The following is a 26429-nucleotide window of genomic DNA, read 5'->3' on the forward strand; positions in this document are numbered from 1 at the left end:
AGTTTTTCCAGCACCATTTGCTGAAGAGACTGTCTTTATTCCATTGGATATTCTTTTCTGCTTTGTCAAAGATGAGTTGGCCACATATTTGTGGGTCCATTTCTGGGTTCTCTATTCTGTTCCATTGATCTGAGTGTCTGTTTTTGTGCCAGTACCATACTGTCTTGATGATTACAGCTTTGTAATACAGCTTGAAGTCCAGAATTGTGATGCTTCCAGCTTTGGTTTTCTTTTTCAAGGTTGCTTTGAATATTTGGGATCTTTTCTGGTTCCATACAAATTTTAGGATTGTTTGTTCTAGCTCTGTGAAAAATGCTGGTGTTATTTTGATAGGTGTTGCATTGAATATGTAGATTGCTTTGGGTAGTATTGACATTTTAACAATCTTTGTTCTTCCTATCCAGGAGCATGGAATATTTTTTCCATTTTTTTGTGTCTTCTTCAATTGCTTTACTAAGCTGTGTATAGATTTTTTCACCTTTTTGGGTAGATTTATTCCTAGGTATTTTATGGGTTTTGGTGCAATTGTCCATGAGATCGATTCCTTGATTTCTCTTTCTGTTGCTTCATTATTGGTGTATAGGAAGGCAACTGACTTCTGTGCATTGATTTTATATCCTGCAACTTTGCTGAATCCATGGATAAGTTCTAGCCATTTTTTGGTGGAATCTTTTGGGTTTTCTATACAGAGTATCATGTCATCTGCAAAGAGTGAAAGTTTGACCTCCTCCTGACAGATTCGGATGCTTTTTATTTCTTTGTGTTGTCTGATTGCAGAGGCTAAGACTTTCAATACTATGTTGAATAACAGTGGCGAGAATGGACATCCCTGTCTTGTTCCTGACCTTAGGGGGAAAGCTCTCAGTTTTTCCCCATTGAGGATGATATTAGCGTTGGGTCATTCATATATGGCTTTTATGATCTTGAGGTATGATCCTTCTATCCCTACTTTCTTGAAGGTTTTTATCAAGAAAGGATGCTGTATTTATTTTGTCAAATGCTTTCTCTGCATCTATTGAGACGATCATATGGTTCTTGTCCTTTCTTTTATTGATGTGATGTATCACACTGATTGTTTTGTGGATATTGAACCAGCCCTGCATCCCAGGTATAAGTCCCACTTGGTCATGGTGAAAAATTTTTTTAATGTATTCTTGGATCTGGTTAGCTAATACCTTGTTGAGGATTTTTGCATCCATGTTCATCAGGGAAATTGTTCTATAGTTCTTTTTAGTCGGGTCTTTGATTTTGGAATCAAGGTAATACTGGCTTCATAGAAAGAGTTTGAAAGTTTTCCTTCCATTTATATTTTTGGGAAAACAGCTTCAAGAGAATAGACGTTAACTCTTCTTTAAATGTTTGGTAGAATTCCCCTGGAAAGCTATCTGGCCCTGGACTCCTGGTTTTTGGGAGATTTTTAATTACTAGTTTGATTTCTTTACTGGTTATGGGTCTGTTCAAATTTTCTATTTCTTCCTGTTTCAATTTTGGTAGTGTATATGTTTCTAGTAATTTGTCCATTTCTTCCAGATTGCCCATTTTATTGACATATAATTGCTCATAATATTCTCTTATTATTGTTTTTATTTCTGCTGTGTTGGTTGTGATCTCTCCTCTTTCATTCTTGATTTTATTTATTTGGGTCCTTTCCTTTTTCTTTTTGATCAAACTGACTAGGGGTTTATCAATTTTGTTAATTCTTTCAAAGAACCAGCTTCTGGTTTCATTGATCCGTTCTACTGGTTTTGTTTTTTGTTTTTTGTTTGTTTTTTTGTTTCAATAGCATAGATTTCTGCTCTAATCTTTATTATTTCTTGTGTTCTGCTGTCTTTGGGTTTTATTTGCTGTTCTTTTCCAGCTCTTTAAGATGTAAGGTTAGGTTGTGTATCTGAGACCTTTCTTCCTTCTTTAGGAAGGCCTGGATTGCTATATATTTCCCTCTTATGACTGCCTTTGCTGTATCCTAGAGGTTTTGGGTTGTGGTGTTATCATTTTCTTTGGCTTCCGTGTACTTTTTAATTTCCTCTTTAACTTCTTGGTTAGCCCATTCATTCTTTAGTAGGATGGTTTTTAGTCTCCTAGTATTTGTTATCTTCCCACATTTTTCTTGTGGTTGATTTTGAGTTTCATAGTATTGTGGTCTGTAAATATGCACAGTATGATCTCGATCTTTTTGTACTTGCTGAGGGCTGATTTGTGTCCTAGTATATAATCTATTCTGGAGAATGTTCCATGTGCACTGGAGAAGAATGTGTATTCCGCTGCTTTAGGATGAAATTTTCTGAATATATCTGTTAAGTCCATCCATCCAATGTGTCATTCAAACTCATTGCTTCCTTGTTGATTTTTTGATTAGATGATCTGTCCATTGCTGTGAGTGGGGTGTTGCAGTCTCCTACTGTTATGGTATTACTATCAATGAATTTCTTTATGTTTGTGATTAATTGATTTATATTTTTGGGTGCTCTCACATTTGGCACATAAATGTTTACAATTGTTAGTTCTTCTTGGTGGATAGATCCCTTAAGTATGATATAATGCCCTTATTCCTCTCTTGTTGCAGTCTTTATTTTAAAGTCTAGGTTGTCTGATATAAGCATGACTACTCTGGCTTTCTTTTGTCGACCATTAGCATGATAGATGGTTCTCCATCCCCTTACTTTCAATCTGAAGGTGTCTTTAGGTCTAAAGTGGGTCTCTTTTTTTTTTTTTTTTTAATTTTTTTTTTCAACGTTTTTTATTTATTTTTGGGACAGAGAGAGACAGAGCATGAACGGGGGAGGGGCAGAGAGAGAGGGAGACACAGAATCGGAAACAGGCTCCAGGCTCCGAGCCATCAGCCCAGAGCCCAACGCGGGGCTCGAACTCACAGACCGCGAGATCGTGACCTGGCTGAAGTCGGACGCTTAACCGACTGCGCCACCCAGGCGCCCCTAAAGTGGGTCTCTTATAAACAGCATATATATGGATCTTGCTTTCTTATCCATTCTGTTACCTGAATCTTTTGATTAGAGCATTTAGCCCATTGATGTTTAGAGTGAGTACTGAACGATATGAATTTATTGCCATTATGTTGCCTGTGGAGTTGGAGTTTCTGGTGGTGTTCTCTGGTCCTTTCTAATCTTTGTTGCTTCTGGTCTTTTTTTTTTTTTTCCTTCCATCTTTTCGCCCTTCAGAGAATCCCCCTTAAAATTTCTTGCAGGACTGGTTTAGTGGTCACGAACTCCTTTAATTTTTGTTTGTCTGGGAAATTTTTTTTTTAATATATGAAACTTTTGTCAAATTGGTTTCCATACAACACCCAGTGCTCATCCCAAAAGATGCCCTCTTCAATGCCCATCACTTACCCTCCCCTCCCTCCCACCCCCCATCAACCCTCAGTTTGTTCTCAGTTTTTAAGAGTCTCTTATGCTTTGGCTCTCTCCCACTCCAACCTCTTTTTTTTTTCCTTCCCCTCCCCCATGGGTTTCTCTTAAGTTTTTCAGGATCCACATAAGATTGAAAACATATGGTATCTGTCTTTCTCTGTATGACTTATTTCACTTAGCATCACACTCTCCAGTTCCATCCATGTTGCTACAAAGGGCCATATTTCATTCTTTCTCATTGCCACATAGTACTCCATTGTGTATATAAACCACAATTTCTTTATCCATTCATCAGTTGATAGACATTTAGGTGTCTGGGAAACTTTAAATGACAGCCTTGCTGGATAAAGAATTCTTGGCTGCATATTTTTCTGATTCAGCACATTGAATATATCCTGCCACTCCTGTCTGGTCTGCCAAGTTTCTGTGGATAGGTGTGCTTCAAACCTGATCCATCTTCCCCTGTAGGTTAAGGACTTTTTTTCCCCTTGCTGCTTTCATGATTCTTTCCTTGCCTGAGTATTTTGTGAATTTGACTCTGAATTTGACTTTGTTTATGGTTGGTTTTTATTGAATCTAATGGGAGTCCTCTGTGCTTCCTGGATTTTGATGTCTGTGTCTTTCCCCGGGTTAGGAAACTTTTCTGCTATGATTTACTCTCATAATCCTTCTACCCTTTTTTCTCTCTCATCATCTTCTGGGACCCCTATGATTCTGATGTTGTTCCTTTTTAATGAGTCACTCATTTCTCTAATTCTTAAATCGTGCTCTTTTGCCTTAGTCTCCCTCTTTTTTTTCTGCTTCATTATTCTCCATAAATTTGCCCTTTGTATCAATCCTTGCTGACATAGCATCCATTTGAGATTGCAGCTCAGTTATGGCATTTTTTATTCATCCTGACTAGCTTTTACTCCTTTTATCTCCACAAAAAGGAGTTCTAATCTATTTTCAACCCCAGCTAATATTCTTATTATCGTGATTCTAAATTCTAGTTCAGACATCTTGCTTGTATCTGTGTTTATTAAGTCCCTGGCTATGATTTCTTCCTGCTTTTTATTTTGGGAAGATTCCTTCATTTCAACATTTTGAAGGAAGAAAAGGAATTAATAAGGTCAAAAAAAATTAAAATTAAAAAATTAAAACAACACACAAAAAATCAAATAAATGATGCTAGATCCTAGATGTGTTTTGGTCTGGTTGTCGATAGGAGCTTGATAGATTAGAGAAAAAAAAGGAAAGACAAGAAATGAAAAATGAAAAGAAAGAAAAAGAAAAAAAAAGAAAAAAAGGAAAACGTTTGAAAATTTGAACAAATGAATACAATGAAATAGAATAAAATGAAATGATGGAAGTAAAATAGAATTTGAAAAATTTACAAAAAAGTAAAAAATATAGTAGAAAAAATTTAAAGAAAAATATTTTTAATAAAAATTGAAAGTAAAAATAATTTTTTTCTTTTTGTATGCAAGAATAATAAAAGAAAAGAAAAAGAAAAGAAAATTGAATAGGTGGACCAGCGAACAGAGTGAAATATGATTGAAATTACATTGGTTTCCCCTAGAAGTCAAAGTGTGAAGCACTTTATAGTCTGTATACTAAGCCAACTGAGAGACTTGTGGTATTCCTGAAGAGCGAGGTTGGTCCAGTTGAGCAGGGTTTAGGATTACAGCTCCATTCTCAACTAGATGGCGCTGCTTAGCTTACTGGGGTGGATTGTTGTGGTGCTTGTAGCTGTGTATGCTCATGGGCAGGAGGGGTGAAAATGGCATCACCCAGCTACTCAGTCTCTAGTATCAGAACTCTGTTCTCCCCCGCCAACAATCACACACCCCTCCTTTGTCTCCAGCTTCCGTCCACTCCCCGTGTTTACACTGTCCATGACCAGGTGGCACCTCCCTCCCGAGTTTTATCTCAGATGTGGCTGTGTTTCCCAATCCCTCACTTCTAAGGGACAGCGACTTTGACCTGCTCAGATCTTCTTGGGGAAGGTCTCACTGAGCAATAGCTGGGTGCCCGCCTCCCCCCAGGAACATTTGTGGGACCGTGCTGCTGCTGATGCCCAGAGACTGTCTGGGTGCCAGCCCACCTCAGAAAAAGTTCACGCTATTGTGTAGCAGCAACGTTTCAGGGATTATGGTAAATCACAACACACAACTGGCACCAGGCTTCACCCTTAATGTTTTTGTTCTGGCACCAGAAAATGTGGTTGTTCTCCAGGGTCCGTTGGGACCTTTCCCTGTGGGGGTACCACACAGCCTGTACCAAATATCCTCCCATCAGGGGAACCACCTCTCCCTGTGTGGCCCAAGGACCTCTTGGTCCTTTCTCTCTGCTTCTGAGGATTCTCCCTTCCCACCAGAGCACCACCAGGTATTGAGCTGCAGAGTTTCAGACTCTGCGCTCCCCTGTTTATAGAACCTTAATGGAATTTAAACCCTCTACTTTCTCCTTTCTCCCTTTTTTGTTCAGTCCCTGTGGCTGTTTCCACTTTTTCACTCCAGCTGCTTTGGTGGGGAGGGTGTTTTTCCCGTACTCTCCCCAGTCTCCATCCTCTCTCTGCAAGCAACAACAGCTTCCTGCCCTCTGTGGCTTCTCTCTCCCCCAATTCACCTCTCCATGCTGCACGCCTGCTGAGTTCTATGGTTCAAGTTGTGCATATTGTGTTAATCTTCAAATCAGTTTTCTAGATGTGCAGGATGGTTTAGTGTTGATCTGGCTGTATTTCAAGGATGAGAGACACAAAAGACTTCCATGCTGTTCTGCCGTCTTGGCCCCCTCTCTCAAAGACCCTCCATATAATTTTTAACAGTAGCGTTGTAATTGATCATATGACCTTTTGGTAAGTTAAGTAACTAACCTCTTTCGTTTAAACAATATTTAGATCGTTTCTTATTTATTTTTGGTATTTTAAATACTGATAAGATAATGAACAATCCTTTACATACATCTTTAAAGGTTACTAAGAAAATTTCTTTAGAATAAATTCCTTAAAGTGAAATTTCTGGATCAAAAATTATGCTAATTTAAAGATTTTTTTGTTTCAAAAATATTTTTAATGTTCATTTATTTTTGAGAGAGAGAGAGGACAGAGTGTAAATGGGAGAGGGTCAGAGAGAGAGGGAGACACAGAATCTGAAGCAGGCTCCAGGCTCTGAGCTGTCAGCACAGAACCCTATGCAGGGCTCGAACTCATGAGCTGTGAGATCATGACCTGAGCCAAAGTCAGTCACTTAACCAACTGAGCCATCCAGGGTCCCCTAATTTAAAATTTTTTGCTACTTCTGGCCAGTTAGCCTTTAGGAATGTAACACCTTATATTCCAACTGACAACGTATAAGAATGCCTCTTTCCAGGGGCACCTGGGTGGCTTAGTCAGTTTTGTGTCTGACTTTGGCTCAGGTTATGATCTCACAGTTCTTGAGTTTGTGAGTTCAAGAGTTCAAGAGTTCATGAGTTTAAGGCCCTCATCAGGCTCTCTGCTCTTAGCACAGAACCTGCTTCAGATCCTTTGTCTCCTTCTGTCTGCCCTTCCCTGCATGCTCTCTCTCTCTCTCTCTCTCAAAATAAATAAATAAACTTAAAATAAAAGAATGCCTCTTTCCTTACATCCTTAGCAATGTTGCATGTTATTGTGTTTAAATTCTCTTTTGAAAAAATATGTTTGATTTAAAAAGTTGTATTATTTTAGTTTGTAATTATATGATCACTAGGGAGATGATGCAGTAAATTCCTCTCTTGAGGATACCAATATTCTGCCATATGGTGTCAGTATTTTTCCCCACATTGGTATTTTGACAGGTGCTGAGTTCATCTGTGAGTACAGGACAGTGGCATGGAGGTATGAAAATGTCAGTAATGATAACAGCAATAGGTATGTGTGTGTGTGTACATGTATGTGTGTGTATAACCAAATGATTTATGCTTCAAAGAAGTTGTCAGTGAACATAGTATAAGAATCCTCTTTTATTCCCCTAAAAGTTAATCATAATCTATAATAGGAAAATCTATAGGGACAGAGAGTATGTTAGTGGTTGCCAGAGGCCAAGGGGAGGGGAAAATGGAGGTAACTACTAATAAGTACAGGGCTTCTTTTTAGCATGATGAAAATATTCCTGAATTTGATAGTGGTAGTGATAGCACAATTTTGTGGGTGAACTAAAACCCACTAAATTGTACACTTAAATGAGCAAAGTTTATGTATGTGAATTATACCTCTATAAATTCATTATTTTTAAAAGTCAGTATGCTTTTTTTACAAGTACATAGTTCATACTTCAATTTGAATAAAAAGGACAATGTTTTAAATCATTTTCCCAAGGCAGAAGAAAGAGTAGAGGACTCTAGGCTTATTGATCCAGCATTAATTCAAGGATAATGAGTGCACAGTTTCCATCTAGGGTGGTGAAATTTTTTCTAGAATCAGATGTTGATGATGGTTGCATAGCCTTATGAATATACGAAAACCCTGTAAAGTGTTACACTTAAAATGGTGAATTTTCCGGGATGTGAATTACAATCTCAAGTTTTTAAAAGTTTTTTACAAAGTTGACACAGAGTCAGGGCGCCTGGGTGGTTCAGTCTGTTAAGCCTCCAACTCTTGATTTTGGCTGAGGTCATGATCTCATGGTTTTGTGATTTGGAGCCCCACACAGGCTCTGTGCTGACAGTTCAGAGCCTGCATGGATTCTCCTCTGTCTCTGCCCCTCCCCTGCTAGCACTCTCTCTGTCTCTCTCAAAATAAGTAAATAAACTTTAAGAAAAAAAAAAGTTGAGGGCCACCTGAGTGACTCAGTCAGTTAAGCGCCGACTTCAGCTCAGGTCATGATCTCCTGGTTTGTGAGTTTGAGCCCCGTGTTGGACTCTGTGCTGACAGCTTGGAGCCTGGAGCCTGCTTCAGATTCTGTATCTCCCTCTCTCTGCCCCTCTCCTGCTCACCCTCCTTGCCTCCCTCTCTCTCTGTCTCCCTCAAAAATAAATAAACATTAAAAAAGAAAATTAAAAAAAAGTTTACAGTGGGTTACTGTATGATCCAGTCATTCTACTCACAAGTACATGCCCAAGAGAAATGGAAACATATCTCCACCCAAAAACTTGTACACAAATGTTCATAGCAGTAGCATTTATAATTGTGAAAACAACCCAAATTTCTGTCAACTTATATCAACTTATCTAAGGATAAATAAAGTGTGGTATATCCATACAATGGAATAGTGCTCAGCAATAAAAAGAAATGGAATACTGATACATGCTGCAATAGGATGAACCTTGAAAATGTTATGCTAAGTGAAAGAAGCCAATCACAAAAGACCACATATGGTATGTGTCCAGAATTGTGAAATGTCCAGAATAGGCAAATTTATGGAGGTAGAAAGCCAATTAATGGTTGTCTTGTGGGAAGGGAGAATAGGGAGCAACTGCTTATAGGTAGGAGTTTTTAGTAGGGGTGATGAGAATGTTTTGGAATTAAATGGTGCTAGTGGTTGCACAATTGTGTGAATATACAAAAAAAACCCCATTGAATAGTACACGTTTAAATGGGTCAATTATGTGGTATGTGAGAATTGTATCTCAATAAAGCTGTTTAAAAAAAGAAAAAAAATGCTATCAAAGAGTTACAAAATGTGGAAACAAATATTGAAGACAGATGGTAGAAGATAGTCCTTGCTAAGACAATGTAAGAAAACCCCCCAAAAAAGGACAAGTCTTTTTGTTTCTCAACCTTCTTCATGAGTTATAGCCAGCATTACCAGTATCTTCCATAATGACTCCTTTAACCCTTTTCTAGGTCTTCAGTGTATTATTTGAGATTATTTATCACTGTCACCCTCAGAGATTCACTATTCTATGCCTGTGCACATTGCAAATGTCCTGGTTTCTCACAGATTTTATGAAATGTATGTGCATTTTTTGGTCCAACATTATGCTGTAATATATAACAATGAAGAGTTTAACACCATCTTCACATTTTTACTTTTACCTTGCACTCTTTTTTTAATAGACGTGCTAAATAATGTTGGTATTACACACTCATGCTGGACACTCACCAAAGTGATTGATTCTGCCAGAAGAACATTTTCTACTACACTGTGGTTCTAATTCTTATTCAACTCTCTCTTCACAAAAAAATTGTGTTTCCCTAGTAACAGGGTTCTTTTAGCCACTGTTTTGACTTTTAACAGCCTTGCAAGTGGAATCTTATCAAATGTTTTAAGTTATGGCACTTCTGAATTCATTCAACAAACATTTATTCAGTACCTGTTATTGGCCAGGCCTCATTTATTTTTAATGAATAATAGAGAACTCCAGAAGATTCAAGTGAATTCTTGGAAGACACCTTGTTCTGCTGCTTCTCATCTTTAGCTTCATACTTCTCAGTTTCCTGGACCATGCACTCAATGCCTTCTTTGCTCAAGCGGCCCTTGTTGCCATTGAAGGTAATCTTGTTCTCTTTTCCTGCTCTTATCCACGGCAGAGACATTGAGGATGTCATTAGCATCAGTATCAAAAGTGACTTGAATCTGAGGAATGCCACAGAGGGGCAAGGGAGTATGCCTGTGAGTTTAAACTTGCTTGAATCTTATGCATTCAACATGAAAGCAATTGTTGAAAAATGAAAAAACTCAGGGCAAAATCAACGATGAGAACAAAGAGAAGATTCTTGACAAGTGTAATGAAATCATCAACTGACTTGATAAAAACCAGACTGCAGAGAAGGAAGAATTTGAACATCAGCAGGAAGAGCTGGAGAAAGTCTGCAACCCCTTCATTACCAAGCTGTACCAGAATGCAGGAGACAAGGCAGGAGGCATGCCTGGAGGAATGCCTGGGGGCTTTCCTGGTGGTGGAGCTCCTCCTTCAGATGGTGCCTCTTCTAGGCTCACCACTGAAGAGGTTGCTAACCTGAGAATAGGTCTAGCCTTGCTCCACACAAAACACTTGAAGGACCCAAATTCATAGCAAAGTCCATGGCAGTTTAAAAGTCAAGCTGGTATAGTTGAGGTGCCTGGGTGGTTCAGACGGTTAAGCGTCTGACTTCGGCTCAGGTCACGATCTCACGGTCAGTGAGTTCGAGCCTCTCATCGAGCTCTGCTGACCACTCAGAGCCTGGAGCCCACTTTGGATTCTGTGTCTCCCTCTTTCTGCTCCTCCCCCGCTCACAGTCTGTCTCTCAAAAATGAATAAAACATTAAAAATGAATAAAATTTAAGTCGAGCTGCTATAGTAAATAAACTGGGCATTCTCAATACTTGAATTTGGAATATGTTACTGGGAAAGGAAATGACATTGCACTTAATAAACACTCTCTTGTTAAGTGGAAAATGCAATGTCTTAAATAAAACTGTATTTAAAATTGCCACCGTCCCAAAAAAAGAATTCCAGTTGATTAATCAAATTGATTTTTCTTTTATAGATACTGATAAGAGCACTTTAAAGACGTGAATCAGATTAATTCAGGACTGTTGCTCCTGACATAATCCAGTCTGCCTGCTGTTGAATGACATGCAAAAAAGAAATTGGGTAAGAAAAAAGTTTTTTGAGTAAATTCTTGCATTTATAGAGTGCTTTTTTTTTTTTTTAATTGTGCAGTTGGCATACAATGTTATTTTAGTTTCAGGTGTACAACAGTGATTCAATAATTCTGTAAGTTACACGATGCTCACCATCTGTCACTAATCAATGTTATTACAATATTGTTGACTATATTTCTTATGCTATACTTTTCATCCCCAAGACTTACTTATTTTATAACTGGATGTTTGTACTTCTTAAAACCCTTTACCTATTTTGCCCATCTCTCCACTCCCCCCACTCTGGTAATACCAGTTGGTTCTCTGTATTTATGAGTCTATTTTTGTTTATTTGTTTTGTTTCTTAAGATTCCACATATAACTGAAATCATATCTCTGACTTATTTATTTGTGTGACTTATTTTGCTTAGCATGATACCCTCTAGGTCTATTCATGTTGTTGCGAATGACAAGATCTCATTCTTGTTTATGGCTGAGTAATATTTCATTGTATATATGTATACCATATCTTATTCCACTCATCTATCAGTGGTCACTTAGGTTGCTTCCATATATTGGCTACTGCAAATAATGATGCAATAAACACAGGGATGTATATATTTTCATATTAGTGTTTGTATTTTCTTTGGGTAAATACCCAGCAGTAGAATTAGTGGATCATATGGTATTTCTATTTTTAATTTTTTTTTAGGAGCCTCCATACTCTTTCCATAGTACTGCACTAATTTACATTCCCACCAACAGGTTATGGGGATTCCCTCTTTTCCACATCCTTCTCACCACTTGCCATTGTTTGTCTTTTTGATACCAGCCATTTTGACTAGTATGATTGTGGTTTTGATTTGCATTTACCTAATGATTGGTGATGTTGAGCATCTTTTAGTGTGTCTGTTGGCCATCAGCATGTCTTCTTTGGAGAAGTATCTGTTCATGTCTTTTGAGCATTTTTAATTAGGTTATTATCATTATTATTTTTTGGTGCTGGTTTGTATGAGTTCTTTATATATTTTCAATATTAACTTCATATCTAGGTTGCCTTTTTGTTTTCTTGATGGTTTCCTTTGATGTGCAGAAGCTTTTTAGTTTGATGTTGTCCCAATAGTCTGCTTTTGTTTCTTTTGCCTACGGAGGCATATCCAGAAAAACGTTGCTAATGCTGATGTCCAAGAGATTACCACCTGTATATTTTTTAGGAGTTTCATGGTTTGGGGACTTAGATTCAGGCCTTTAATCCATTTTGAATTTATTTTTGTGTATGGTGTAAGAAAGTTGTCCAGTTTCATTCTTTTGCATGCAGCTATGCATTTTCAGTTTTTTAAAACAATTCTTTCCTTTTAATCCTCACAAAAACCTTGGGGGTGAAGTGAGGCAACACTTTCCCCATTACCCGTTAGTGAATAAGGACATGGAAGTCAAGGAGGTTATGTGATGTGCTTGCTTAGAGGTGTATAAGAATCGAGAAAGTCTCACTCTTACAGTTTTATTTCAACTCAACCTCTAGAATCAAACAAGACTGATAAGCAAACCTCCCTAACATTTTCTAAATTATTTTACTCAAACTTGATTCTAAGCTAAAGTTACCATTCTTGAGCAAAGAACGCAGCTAGCTCTTTGCTCAGCAGAATCTGCTATTCCATCTAATCTCCATATGTCAGTATATAAATTGACTAAAGTTAAAAAAGAAAATAAAATATTTCCTCAGTGTCTGGGAATGGTGGGCCAGGAAAAATTACCTGCAAGGTATGAAGAGGTAAAGTGTACCTCTGCTTTTTGGTGAGAAAAGTTCAGAAATTATTGTGTTTTGTTTGTTTTTAAAAGAAGAAGTGACTGTGTTTTATTAATGAAAATTTTACAATACTTAACTTTGGCTAGAGATTAAATGTGAAAACATCCATCCATTCAAAATGATAATTTTTGTAAAATTATTTAATAAAAACAAATGGATCAAATTCCTCATCTGTTTCAGAAATTGTACAGCTTTAAATATTGCCCAAATGTGTGTAAGTGCTATATTTGGAACCATTTTTCATAATAATAATTTCTCACTTTTATTGAGCGCTAATTGTGTAATGTGTAAGAAAAAGCTATACCACTCCTCCTGTGTATCTTTTGCTCTCACACTACTTACTACCTCACTCACAGCACTTCTGACACCAGATGTGTGGAGTTTTCTCCCCACCAAGAAATTCTGTGACACCAGCTGGGTGTCCTACAAGTTAAATAAATTCTGACACTATCTACCTGGAGATGGCTTCAGATTCCACAGGTTCCCAGGTCCTCCTCTCCCTTGGATTCAGTTATTTGCTAGAACACCTCGCAGAACTCAGGAAAACACTTGCTTCTGTTTACCAGTTTATTAGAGGATATGGTGAAAGATACAAATGAGCATCCAGGTGGAAGAGACAGGGAGGACATGGTATGGAGGAAGGGGCATGGGGCTTCCATGTCTTCCCCCAGCACTGCATGTGTTCACCAACCTAAAAGCTCTATAGACCCTGTACTTTGGGGATTTTTATGGAAGCTTCATCATGGAGGCATGAACAATCACTAACTTCATGTTCAGATCTCTCCCTTCTCTAGAGACTAGAAGGTAGGCTGACAATCCAAGCTTCTAATTGTGGCTCAGTCTTCCGGTGACCAGCCTGCCCTCCAGGTGCCCGCTAAGAGTCACCTTGTTAGAACAAAAATACACTGCCATCATCCAAGACATTTCAAGGGATGTGGGAGCTCTGTGTCAGGAATTGTGGTCAAAGACCAAATATTGGAACAGAAGATGTTCCTAATGCCCTTATCACTTAGGAAATTGCAAGGATTTTAGGAACTCTGTGCCAGGAACTGTGGGCAGAGACCAATATAGATATTTTCTATTATCTAACATGTACTAAGAACTATTGTAAGTGGTGGTGTTTGTAAGGATTTGCTTATCTAATTCTCACACAACACTATGAGGTGAGCTCCGTATAATACAACACAATAAGATAATGTGTTGTGGCTTGACATAATGTAATTTAATGTAATTTACCTTTATCTTACAGATGAGAAAACTGACGCACAGAGAGAATGAGTTGTTTCTTGACCAAAGTCTAATAGCTTTTAAAAACTAAGATCAAGATTTGAACTTATGGACTTAAGTGCTATCTTATTTAGATCAAATGCTCTCACGTTAAGCCCACGTTCTTAGTTCAGATATCAGCAGCTTCCCCCATGCTTATCAAAAGCAAATAGTGAGTTCACCAACCCCAGGACCCTAGCAAAGTTTGAAATCTTTCTTTATCATCTTTGCAGTTTCCTAAATATACCTGTAATTCCTTTCTTTTGTCCTCATCCACCTATTTCCCTCCTCCCTTGGGCTCCTGTGCAGACCCCAGGACTGTATCCAGGGCAACACTTTTATCTAATTGAACTGTTGCTTCTTTTTTTCTGAATCTAAATGGGCCCTACTGTTGCCTTGGCTGCTATGAGGAAAGCCCAATAATATTTTATGCCTACAGAAGAACCTGTTGATTAGGCCACAGAGTCTGGTCAGGATTTGAAGGTGACCAAGAACAATGAGTCCTAACGTTGTTTTCCCTTTGGCTTATTCCAACTTAGCCAACAAGCAGTGCAAGTGATAGATAATAAATAAAGAATGCAAAGGAGTGGCCATGACTATCCACTACCTCCTCAGTTTCCTATATAGTGTATCTGAACATTAATGGAATTTCCTGACTACAGTGAAAAAGCATTAGATCAGAGGAGCCCAAACTCTGTGCTCACTGCCTCTGGCATGTGTAATAGGGGAAGGAGTCACATCACGGCTCAAGGGCCCACAATTTTTGCCCGCTAGGAAATGCTTCTGCTCCACAGTCATTTAATTCTATGTTCTAAGTTTTGGGGCCTACAGAGATATTTATCATAAAGCTAATAAAGTTTAATCTTCAAGGCTCCTCAATTCCCCAGGACCCTGTGAGTGGTGGGAGTTGCTTGGAGTTGTAGAGTGTTCTAGGAGGGGAGGGGAATCCAGGGTGCAGTCAGGAAGCATGTCTGTGTAGGACATTTTTGGTATGTTTCCTAGAGACCTCAGAAGAAGAGGACTCGAACCTTTCAAGCTCCAATATTTTACTGTGGTTTCTTTTCTCATTCTAAATAAATAGCCAGTTTATACTGAGTTTATATTTGCAATTTTAATTAACTAACATTTGTAGAGGGCTCACAAAACTGCATCAGCGTAAGCCCCCATAAACATCTGGAGCCACACCTGGGGCCCACCTGGTCCTTGTTATCTTAGCTGAATTAAGTAGGAACTGCAATTTTTGGAAAGAGATATGAGAGCTAGCAGTCTGTTTTGGGTATTCTGTTTGTCCCTCCAGACCCTGTCTCCACCCTTCTCTCCCCTAGTCTGTAACTCAGGAGACTATTCTCCTTGTATGCATCCCTGGATCCCTTGCTTTCTAACAGGATCCACCAGTGAGGATACCTATGGGAGGTGGGGCAACTAGAATAAAAGGCACTGATACCCTGGCTCCTTCCTTGCCTGGTCATGGGGTTGGCAGCAGAGTGTGAAACCTGTGTAGTCAATAGGGCCACATACTGAGAAGGGTCCCACACTTGACTTAATGCTTTGCTGACACAATTTTGAAATTCCTAATTCTATCTTTGAACATGTGTTTTGTTAGTGAGGTCTGATACATGAACAGAGGAGATATGCATTATATGTTTCTGCCATTTCTGGTTGCACCATTTGCATATAGCATCTCCAGTGCCCCATGATAATAGGATTCCTGTACATCTGTGGAGTTAAGTGAGACTCAAAGCAAGTACAAGGTAAAGCATATCACATCCATGACTGATTAAACCCTAAAATGCCTCCTTCCATTTGAACTAAAATTTGCTTCAAATTCAGAAAAAAGGTAATGAATACCATTCTAAGAAACACAAATAGCCAAAGAACTCTTACCATATCCTTTCTTACTCATGTTACTTCGTTGTATTAGCCAACCACTTACACTAAAAGTGATACCATAGAAAGAAAGAGAAAGATAGGACAATCCACAGTTGCTTTTCTTTTTAGTTCCTCTTTGCTCATCAGTAAGCCAAAGGCACAGTGTCAGTACAATGTGTGTATATAAAGAAGTGAAATAAACAAACGGGTTACTTTTGTGCAGTGTTTATATTTTTCTAATTAAAAAAAATACATATGTACATACAAACTATGAAATACAAATTGTTTCATTTCAGTGATCCTGCATGTGTTAAATGCTGTCATGTTGCATCTAAAATGAACATTGCACATGATAAGGGCGCCTGATGGCTCTGTAGGAAGAGCATGTAACTCTTGATCTCCGGGTTTTGAGTTCGAGCCCCATGTTGAATGTAGAGATTGCTTAAGTAAGTAAGTAAGTAAACCAAAAATAAATAAATAAATAAATAAATAAATAACATTGTACACTGTAAATGGCAAAATTCATGTTAATAATTTAAACTTCTAATTTTTCATTTAGAAAGATTTTCAATTGAAACATTTAAAACCATGACTGGTCAAGAGAGAAGGAAGAGAGACTGTGGAAGAAAAGCTAAAGCTTTATAATTTGGGACCTTTAACAGAATTTCATTTCTTGCTTTTGTCAGTTTGCACTGACCTGCAGAGTATGTGCTGGGCCTTGGTTGCCAGCGACTGCATTCCGCCACCAAAGGCCACAATTCCTGAGAAGTGGCCCTTTCCTAGAGTTTCTGGTCTCCCTGGGTGCCAGGAGTTGGGTTCTTTCCCTTGTGCCTTCAAACTGCTGTTCTAGCATTTCCCATTGTTGCCACTCCAAGGGGTGGAGGTGGGGGGTGGAAGCAAAAGACAGAGACTTCACCTTCCCTAGTTCTTTTTTAATTCCTGCCCACAGCTTTGCATGACTTTGATTAGTCTGTCTGTTACACTCTTCTCTTTGTTTTTATATATTTCACCATAGACAATTTCAAACATGGACAAATATAGACAGACTAGTATAATGGATGCCCACATACCTACTATCCTGCTTCAAACATATTTCTTTCACTCATTCGGAGTGTGACATTTGTTTCCTGTTGGGATCCTGGCCGCTATGGAGCCTTCCTATGCATTTTGACTCTTCAGGGTCACTACACCCCTCTCCTCAATGGGGAACAACAACTTGGCAGCCTATTTCTGGAAACAGCTGAATGGATATTATCACACAGTTTAAAGTGGAGGAAGTGGTTTTAGACACCTTCCCTGCCTTTTCCATTAAACTTGGTTCCCCAATTCCTTTCCCGGCATCCTGGCTCATCTTAACCAGGCTTTGTTTTGTATCAAAGCTACAAAGAGAGGCCATATTTGGTGCTGTCTAAAATAAGTGAATCACATTAATGAACAACATTTATTCCCACAAATTAATAAATGCTTTATCTTTTCACTCATAAAAGAAAAGGAAACACTTGGGAGGAACTTTTTTCTTTGTGAGGAAGTCCTTTTTATGAGAGGATTGATTATGTGGTCATAGATCAGCAACATATTTGCCTTTCACAATTTCATGAGAATAATTTTGTCATTAATGAGATTCGCTAGTAAGGCAGAAAGGTCATATCTATAAGGTAGAGTCATTTGTAATATGAGACCTTGGTCTCTTTAATCAACAAGAAAAAGAATCATTTCAGATTTAGTCTCTTTACCAGTAGACACAATAAAAGTAATACAGTATTTTATAAATTAGTATTTGGAAATAGACTGTTTTTCATCATGTCCCATCAGGGGTCCATAGAATTGTCTAAATCAATGGGAAGCTAGAGAAAGAAGTGGGGAAAGAACTAATTTTACTGAATGCCTTCTTTATATTATAAGTGTTCTCGGGTTTATTATCAGTTTAATCCTCACGGTAATCCTAGTAGGTAGATGTTATTATAACTGTGGTAGAGAGGAGGGAAGTGAAGCTCAAGGTGGATAAGTTGCTCCAAAGCCCACAGCTACATAATTACAATAGCCACTATTTATGTATTGTCATGCTTGACTCTGAGCAAAGCACTTTACATTCTATAAAATTTAACCTGTGTCACAGTATGCCCATAATACACATGAGAGGCTTAAGCATCTTGCCCATGGTCACATAGATGAGAAGTGGCAGAGTCCGAATTCTGAGTCAATCCATGCTGATTTAATTGTTTAAAATTTTTATATTTTAGAGAGAGAGCACATTCACAAGTGGGGGAGAGGGACAAAGGGATAGAGAAAATCTCAAGCAGGCTCCATGCTTACCAGCACAGAGCCCCATGAAGGGCTTGATCCCATGACCCTAGACTTTAAATTATTATTTTTTTAATGTTTATTTATTTTTGAGAGAAAGAGAGACAGAATGCGAGAAAGGGAGGGACAGAGAGAGGAAGACAGAATCTGAAGCAGGCTCCAGGCTCTGAGCTGTCAGCACAGAGCCCGATGCAGGGCTCGAACTTACAAACCTTGAGATCGTGACCTGAGCTGAAGTCAAACACTTAACCAACTGATCCACCCAGGTGCCCCTCGATTCCATGAGTCTGAGATTATGACTGAGCTGAAACCAAGAGTTAGATGCTCAACCAAATGAGCTACCTAGCTGCCCCAATCCTGGCTGATTTAAATCCTTACTATTCTTACTACCCAAGGGAGATGGGGTACACTCTTACAATTTCTTTTTCCATCTTGAACTTCTCTTCCCCTTTACCAATGTCCATTCGATCATTCTTTGTTAGATCTTTCACTTTGATAAAGGACACAAAAGCAAATGTGCACAGACAGGTCCTTTGTCATCATATTTCACTGTGCCATCAGTCTCAACAGTGGGCCTGTTCTTTCCTTGCTCATTTTCTTGTCTAACATAATTTTCTCCTTTCATTGTCTCTAGTCATTTGCACTCAAGTACTCCTAAAAATATTTTAAGAAGCAGTAAATTTCTCACCACATTTCTAAGTTGGTGCCTAAAATTCTTCATCATACTGAAAGAGTTGCAAATATACATATAAATTCCAACACATTATACATAATGACATTTAAAAATAAACTGTCACATCACTATTTGATAACTATCTAGTAGAATCTAAATACTATAGTGATTTGATGCCCTATCATACATTTTAAGTATATGTAAATAAGTTCTTCTTTACCTGTAGGAAATTGTCTTTTGTTTGTTTTTCTTCTTGAAATTATATTTCCATTCCATTTCCTAATATATTTTTATGCTTTAAAATATTTCATGAGTAACATGCTTCTATGTAATGAAAATATGTCAATAAAAGGAAATCATTAAAAATTTTTCTGTGACCATAAGGTCCTAAGTGTTAGAAAAGTCTACACAATTTCTCAAAATAGCATAAATGTATTATAAGTATTGATGAATAATTACTAGACATGAAATGTAAAATTGTATTGGGATTGCAGTTCTTTAGTGAGATGAGTAAAGTCCCAGGTATCCAGGAATCGATATAACAGGCTTAGGCATCAACGCTCAATGTAAGATGTGTTGATCAGAACAAGTGCTGAGAAACTCTTCACCTACATAAATAAATAGGAATGTTAGAGTTTTGTTTCAGTAATAGGACTCAATTCCTTGAATTCTTCTCAGTTATATGCCAAAAATAACATGGTAATCTATCATCAAGATTAGTTCTAGTAATCTCTCATCTGACAACTCTTATCCTTCCCTTTGTGGAAAGCAGAGAATTGGAGTCTATCTGACTTGCTAAAGGATTAGTTTCCCTATCATTACAGTCATTTCATTCACCCTTTCTTGAGCACCCTAAAGGTTTTTCCACTCCAGGCAATGACTTAGTAGGTTTGGGATGAGTGTGAGGTAGTCCTTTTTATTATCAGGTGATAAAAGCCCAGGAGAGAGGAAAGGAGAGACAGCCTAATTTAGCCTTGACCACAGGAGCTTTCTTGGGTCATTCCATTTTAGGAATGTTTATCTGAAACAATCCATGGCCACTTACCCCCACCTTCCGCCCCACCCGGGCTGCAGGGAGACCATATACCTCCAATCCCCCAGTTGAAGACCCTGGTCTCTTGCATTTGTTTTTCTAAGCCTTTGCTCATTTGGCACTTTAGAACTTGGCATGGGTGATAAACACTGTGGCTAGTCTTTTACATTTGTCCTGTGAAATGGGTCTTTCTCCTTCCCATATTTAGTACACATTTTCTTAAAATTAAAAAATTTTAAACTATTCCAAAGAGCTCCCCTAGGGCCTTGTAAATAGGACAAATATATGGGCACAGATGTTTATCCTGGCCAATTCAGTTAGAAAGAAAGAGAGAAAGAAAGAGAGAAAAGAAGGGAGAGAGAGGGAGGGAGGGAGAGAGAGAAAGAGAAAGAAAGAAAGGAAGGAAGGAAGAAAAAAGAAAAGAAAGAAAGGAAGGAAAGGAAGAAGGAAGGAGGAAAGAGAGGGAGGGAGAAGAAAGAAAGAAAGAAAGAAAGAAAGAAAGAAAGAAAGAAGAAAGAAAGAAAGAGGAGAAGAAAGGAAGATCACAAATACTCTGGAATATAGAGAGGGGGGTTGTATATTATAAGAGATTGAATCCACACAGAAGGGCTGTAAATCAGGCTACAGTTATTCAAGCCTCTTAGGCTTATGCAGACATTGATTGGTTGCCTCCATTCAAAACCTATTCTTCACTTTCTTCAGCAAGAATACCCCCAGCTTATTCTCAGTCACATGCTTTTAGTAGTTGATCCCATCTCTGCTGTGCATGTAAGACCTGGAATCTGATGTTTCTGACTGTAGAATTGATTAGTTCAAGATAACACATGATTCAATCCAAGAGATTTTGCCCATGCTGCTAGAGAGAAAGAAAACATTTAAAAAATTTTAAATATATGTTTTGGCAGACGGTACTGACAGAGATGCTTTCTTTGCTGCTGGACACGAGTGAAAACAAGTAACTCCAGGAATCTCTGGTAGCCATCTTTGAACCACAAGGGCAGAGGTCTCTTAAACATTATTTGTTTGTAGTACAGTTTCTTTTTCCCATCTTGAGCTACTCAGAGCTCTTGGCAGAGCCAAGAAATAGAAAAAACCTGGGAACTGGTCATAGTCATTCGATCTAGGATTAGCCTCTCCCTGATGAGGATAAATTCCCCAATATTCAGTTATGTGAACCAATGAATTTTTCTTATTGCTTGCTAACCTGAATTGAGCTTCCTGTTACTTGCTACGTAAAAAGTAGTAATGAATATAATCACTACTGTAATCAGAACATCTCTGCTTTTATTTTGTTAGTCATTCCCCCCCCCCCCACTTATTAGGACTAACATGTGTATGGCTTAAAGTCAGGATACCATTTCTTAAGAAGATTGAAACCCCACAGGCCTAGATTTCCATTCGTTTCAGTAAAGAGATATTTGTATTTATATGGGTCAGTATAGCACCCCTCTCTTCTCTACCTGATGTCCAAAGATATTGAGATCTAGATCAAAATGTCAGTGTTCTTTCTGATGGAGTTGCTGTGGTCATAGCTTAGTTGTATCATCACACAGTAGGGTTCCTAATACTTTAGGCCTGAACTGGGCTTCACACTCGCCACAGGCAGTGAACTAGCACAGGCTTGTTCTTGTGAAACTCCTGACAAGGGCAGGCAGAAAGACACACACTCAGTAGACAAGCTGGCTTCCAAAGGAAGGGAGAAAGGAGGGGCATGGCTACAGCATCCAGTGTCTTATCCCAACCAGCATTTCAGTCTTCTTATCTGGAATGAAGAGGGAGGGGCAAGGGATGAGAGTCAAGAAAGCAAAATACAAAAGTATGCAATCAGAATTGTGGGAAATACAAGGAGGGAAACAAGCAAGGCTTTGTGAAAAAATAAATGAGCAAGGTTGCTTGAAAATGGGTAAGCTGGAAGTCTCTCTGAGATGGCATTTAAATTGAGACTCAGATGAAAAGAAGCCTGTCATTCAAATGAGAGGAGGAGGTTAGAGTCAGGGAGCATTCCAGGTATAAACATTAGCAAGTATAAAATCCCAAGATGAAGAAGAGTTGGGGCGGTAGGGGGAGTTAGGCTGGGGATGAACTATGTGGAGCTGTGAGTGACAGGTGTTTGGATTTCATTCCAAGGGCAGCAGGAAGTTGTCAAACCATGGAACAGTTTAAACAGGAGAGTGACATGAACTTTCATGGTTTAAAAAGATCCCTTTGGCTAAAATGAAAATGAACTGGGCAGGTATGAGAGCAGAGACAGGGAGGTCAGTTGGGAGGATACAGCAAAAGTCTAAGTGAGAGATAATGATGCCCTGATCTAGAGTTGTGGTGGTGGAGATGAATAGAAGGAAAAGAGACATTTTGGAGCTCAGCAAGACATAGTTTGCTGATGGATTAAATATAGTTAATCATATTATAAATACGATTAAATATGGGAATTAAGGGGCATCTTGATTTTTGGTTAGAGCAAAGATGTAATCCATCTTTTGATCCTTCTTCCCTTTCTTCCTTCTTTCCTTCCTTCCTTTTTATCCCTTTCCTTCTTCTCCTCCTTGTCTTACTACTGTTCTTATTACTTTAATTTTTTTAAGTTTATTTATTTATTTTGAGACCGTCAGTGGGGGAGGGGCAGAGAGAGAGGGAGAGACAGAATCCCAAGTAGATTCGGTGTGAGGTCAGCATGTAGAACCCCACGAAGGGCTTGAACTCATGAAACCATGAGATCATAATCTGAGCTGAAATCAAGAGTTGGTTGTTTAACTGACTGGGCCACCCAGGTGTCCCATATTCTTATTACTTTTAGTATGAGAAGAATACATCAGTATTTTATTTGTAGACATGTAAAGTTTGAGATATGTAGTTGAGACTCAACTTATGGGTATATGGATCTGGACTTTACATTTGGGGCATACATTTGGGGATTATCAGCAATTAGATGGCTATTAAAGTTATGAGAATGATTGAAAGGACCTACAAAAAGAGTAGATAAAGAGAAGAGGCCAAGGAATCTGAGGGTCCTCAACATTTAGGGGTCTGATAGAAACAAAGGAGCTGGTAAGGAGATTGAGAATGAGTAACCAATTGGATAGGTGGGAAACCAGAGTATAGCATCATGGAAGCCAAGAGTATTTCAACTTCAAGGTGTAGCCAACTGTATCACATAATCACAAGTACTCTGAGAGCACTATAAGATGAGGACAGAGAGGTCTTTTGCATTTGGTTTCATGAAGGTCTTAGCTTGCTCTTGACAAGAGTGATTTCAGCAGGGGGAAGGAAACCTAACTAGTACATTGAAGAATGAATGGGAGATGAAGAAATGGAAGCAGAGTTACAGGCAACCCTTTTGAAAGATTTTGCCATAAAGAGAAGTAGAGAAACTATAAAGTTTAGGATGGAAATGTGGGGACAAGGGAGGTGTGTGTGTGTGTTTAAAGATGAGAGATTTCAAAGCTGTTTGTTGCTGATGGAGATGATCCAGTAGAGTAGGAGATTGTGACACGCAGGAGAGAAAGGTTAGGCAAAGCAGCGAGTTATGTCCTTGAGAAGGAAAATGAATCCAGAGCTTAACAGTAGAGACTGAAAATTGAGAGTGAAGGCCTGTCATCTACCTGTCAGGAGAAAACAAGAAAGTGGGAGGAGAAGTGAGTAGGCAGAGATGAAGGAGGGTCCATCTGATGCTTATGTTTTCTTACTGGTATTCAAGACCTCAGATAGAGTAATATAGTTATATCATCCCCAATAAGCCCAATGTCTTATAATAATATTTTTAATGCTACAGTATGTAAATCAAAACATGATTTAATTTATAACTGTGAGAATTTTCACAGATACAAACTCACAAAGAAAAACAAATTTCTTGGTCAAAGCTTGTGTGTCAATTTTTTCAGTAAGAGTACATTCTAATCGACTATATTTCAAATTAAATATAAGAAACCAAGAGTATTTTATTATTATGATTATAGATACAATTATTGACATTTGGAAGCTGCTTGCTGGGTATACCAGACAATTAGAATTCACATTAAATAGACTGAGGTTCAAACCTATATAAGACTGAGTGCTTTGCACAGAGAAAACTTTCCATGGCTGGAGAACTGCATTCTTAACCTGGGCCAGGTATTTAAAAAACATGCTGTTGTAGTTATAAGGGAGCATAAGGAGGGGGTGGAATGGGTGAGGAGAGAAACATTACAGATGACTTTGTGCAAACTCATCACCACTGTTGGAAAAACAACACAAAACCACAACCAAGTCAGTAACATTATCTTTGGCTTATAAAGAATGGTACATTTTTTGGCTGACTATCATCCTCAATAATTTATCTTGTTGTTACATAATGTGTTTCCTTAAGAAAACTCAAAATGCCCTACACAAGTTATTTCATTTGTCTTCACTGCATTATGAAGCTGAGAACAGAAGGGAAGTTGTCTAGACTAGGGCTGTCTAATAAAAATATAACACAAGCCACATATGAAATTTAAAATTTTCTAGTAGCTACATCTTTTAAAAAGTCAAAAAGAAGTAGGTGAAATTAATCTGAATGTTATATTTTATTCAACCCTATATATCTAAAATATCATAATTTCAACATATAATGAATATAAATAATTGTTTATGAGATCTATTCTATTGTTGGTACCAAGACTTTTTTTAAAAGTTTATTTATTTACTTTTTAGAGAGCGTGACAGAGAAAGTGAGAGAGGGAGGGACAGAGAGAGAAGGAGAGAGAGAGAATCCCAAGCAGGCTGTGCACTGTCAGCACAGAGCCAGACACAGGGCTTGAACTCACAAACCATGATATCATGAACTGAGCCAAAACCAAGAGTTGGACAATCAACCGACTAAGCCATCCAGGCACCCCAATACCAAGTCTTTGAAATCTGGGGTGTATTTAACACTTAGAGTATGTATCAAGTTAGACTGGGCAAATTTCAAGTGCTTGGTAGCCACATGGCATCTCAATTCTAGATAATAATGTAAAGAGCGAGGGTCACAGAATCCAAAGTTTGGACTCTCTTACAAGTTAATAAAATGTGAGTCAGAGTTTATCACTGGTCTGTTCAAAATCTTCCTAAGACTTCTTATCATTCTTAGAACAACAGCTAAGCTCTGGGGTGCCTGGGTGGCTCTGTCAGTTAAGCATCTGACTTGATATTGGCTCAGGTCATGATCTCACTGTTGTGAGATGGAGTCCTGTATCTGGCTCCACACTGAGTGGAGCCTGTTTGGGATTCTCTCTGTCCCTCTCTCTCTGCCCTTCCCTCACTCAAGGGCTCTCTCTCAAAATAAACAAATAAACCTAATAGGGAGCCTCGATGGCTCAGTTGGTTGAGCATCTGACTTTGGCTCAGGTCATGATCTCAGGGTTCATGAGTTCGAGACCTACATTGGGCTTACTGCTGTCAGTGCAGAGCCCGCTTCAGATCCTCTGTCCCCCTCTCTCTTTGCCCCTATCCTGCTGGTGCTTGTGCTCTCTCTTTCTCTCTCAAAAATAAAAAATAAAAAAACATTAAAAAATAAACTGAAAAAAAGAACAACAGCTAAAGTCTTATCTCTGAGGCTGAACATGATATAGGTCTGCCTCCCTTACCAACTTTATGGCTTACCAATTTCTCTTTCTGCACCCACTCCTGCCTCCACCCTGCCTCAGATGGTGTCACTTCCACTTCCTTCAGCCTGGAATGCATCTTTTCATGCTTGATCACTGAATTTATGCAGGTTTTTGCTGAAATATCATCTTAGGAAGACCTATGATCTGAAATAGCTATTTTCTCTAGCCACTGTCAAGCAACTTACCCTGCTTTCTTAGGGTTCATTACACTAAGTACTGAAAATATACTTGAATTTTTAAATTTGTTTACTATCTCCTCCAATGGAAGGTTACTATCTACCTGTGAGTTCAGGGGCATTGCTTTGCACACTGTCGGTCACTAGCACCTGGAATAGTGCCTGGCACACAGCAGGCTTGTTGAACGGATGAGTGAATAGTGTTATTTATGGCAGATCACTTAGAGGGTATAGTATGATGCTTAGAGTGTACATTCTGGAGTTAGACCCTTGAGATCAAATTCCAGCCTGTCTGCTTGCTATCTCTATTCCTTTAAGGAATTAACTACCTTCTTCAAACTTCAGCTTCCTCATTTGAAAAATGGGGATGTTAATAATAGCATCTATTTCATAGAAATGATATTGTTTTGTTTTGAGGGTTAAATGAGATAAAGTATATAAAGAACATCATACAATATCTGGCCCATAATAAAGTCTCAAGAAAATTTCCTATTATCTGTTAAACAGAGATTAAAATGAATGCCTTGGCTCATAGGTACACCACAAACTGGCCCACTGCTCCACAGACATGGCCCTTCCCTTTGCCCCTCCAGTGCATTTGTTTCCATCTCTCAAGTCACCCTTTTGACTTTATTGGATAATGTTGAACTTTTTATCTGACTTCCATAGTACATAGGCCTTCCTACCGCTTCTCTGCTTGTTCTCTCTCATTTCCCTTTGCTGACTCCTCTCCTTATGCCCTTGTTTATGTTCCTTCAGGCTCTGCTTTTGATTCTGGTTACTCGACACCCACTCCCTGAGCAATCTCACCCACTCCTAGATTTC

At 38.5% G+C, this 26429-nt stretch overlaps 1 protein-coding gene across 2 annotated transcripts in view; it reads left to right on the plus strand.

Moving 5' to 3' along the window:
• The first annotated feature begins 7166 nt into the window (after positions 1 to 7166).
• The window catches only part of CDK14 (cyclin dependent kinase 14), a 626953-nt gene continuing 607690 nt past the window's right edge, over positions 7167 to 26429 (plus strand). For both annotated transcript variants that reach the window (XM_049641422.1, XM_049641423.1), the window contains exons 1-2: positions 7167 to 7239; positions 10780 to 10886. The gene's annotated coding sequence lies outside the window, so the exon portion shown is untranslated. The remainder of the gene's footprint in view (positions 7240 to 10779; positions 10887 to 26429) is intronic.

The sequence above is a fragment of the Panthera uncia genome, chromosome A2 (genome assembly GCF_023721935.1).
Source record: "Panthera uncia isolate 11264 chromosome A2, Puncia_PCG_1.0, whole genome shotgun sequence".
NCBI classification, from domain to species: domain Eukaryota; kingdom Metazoa; phylum Chordata; class Mammalia; order Carnivora; family Felidae; genus Panthera; species Panthera uncia.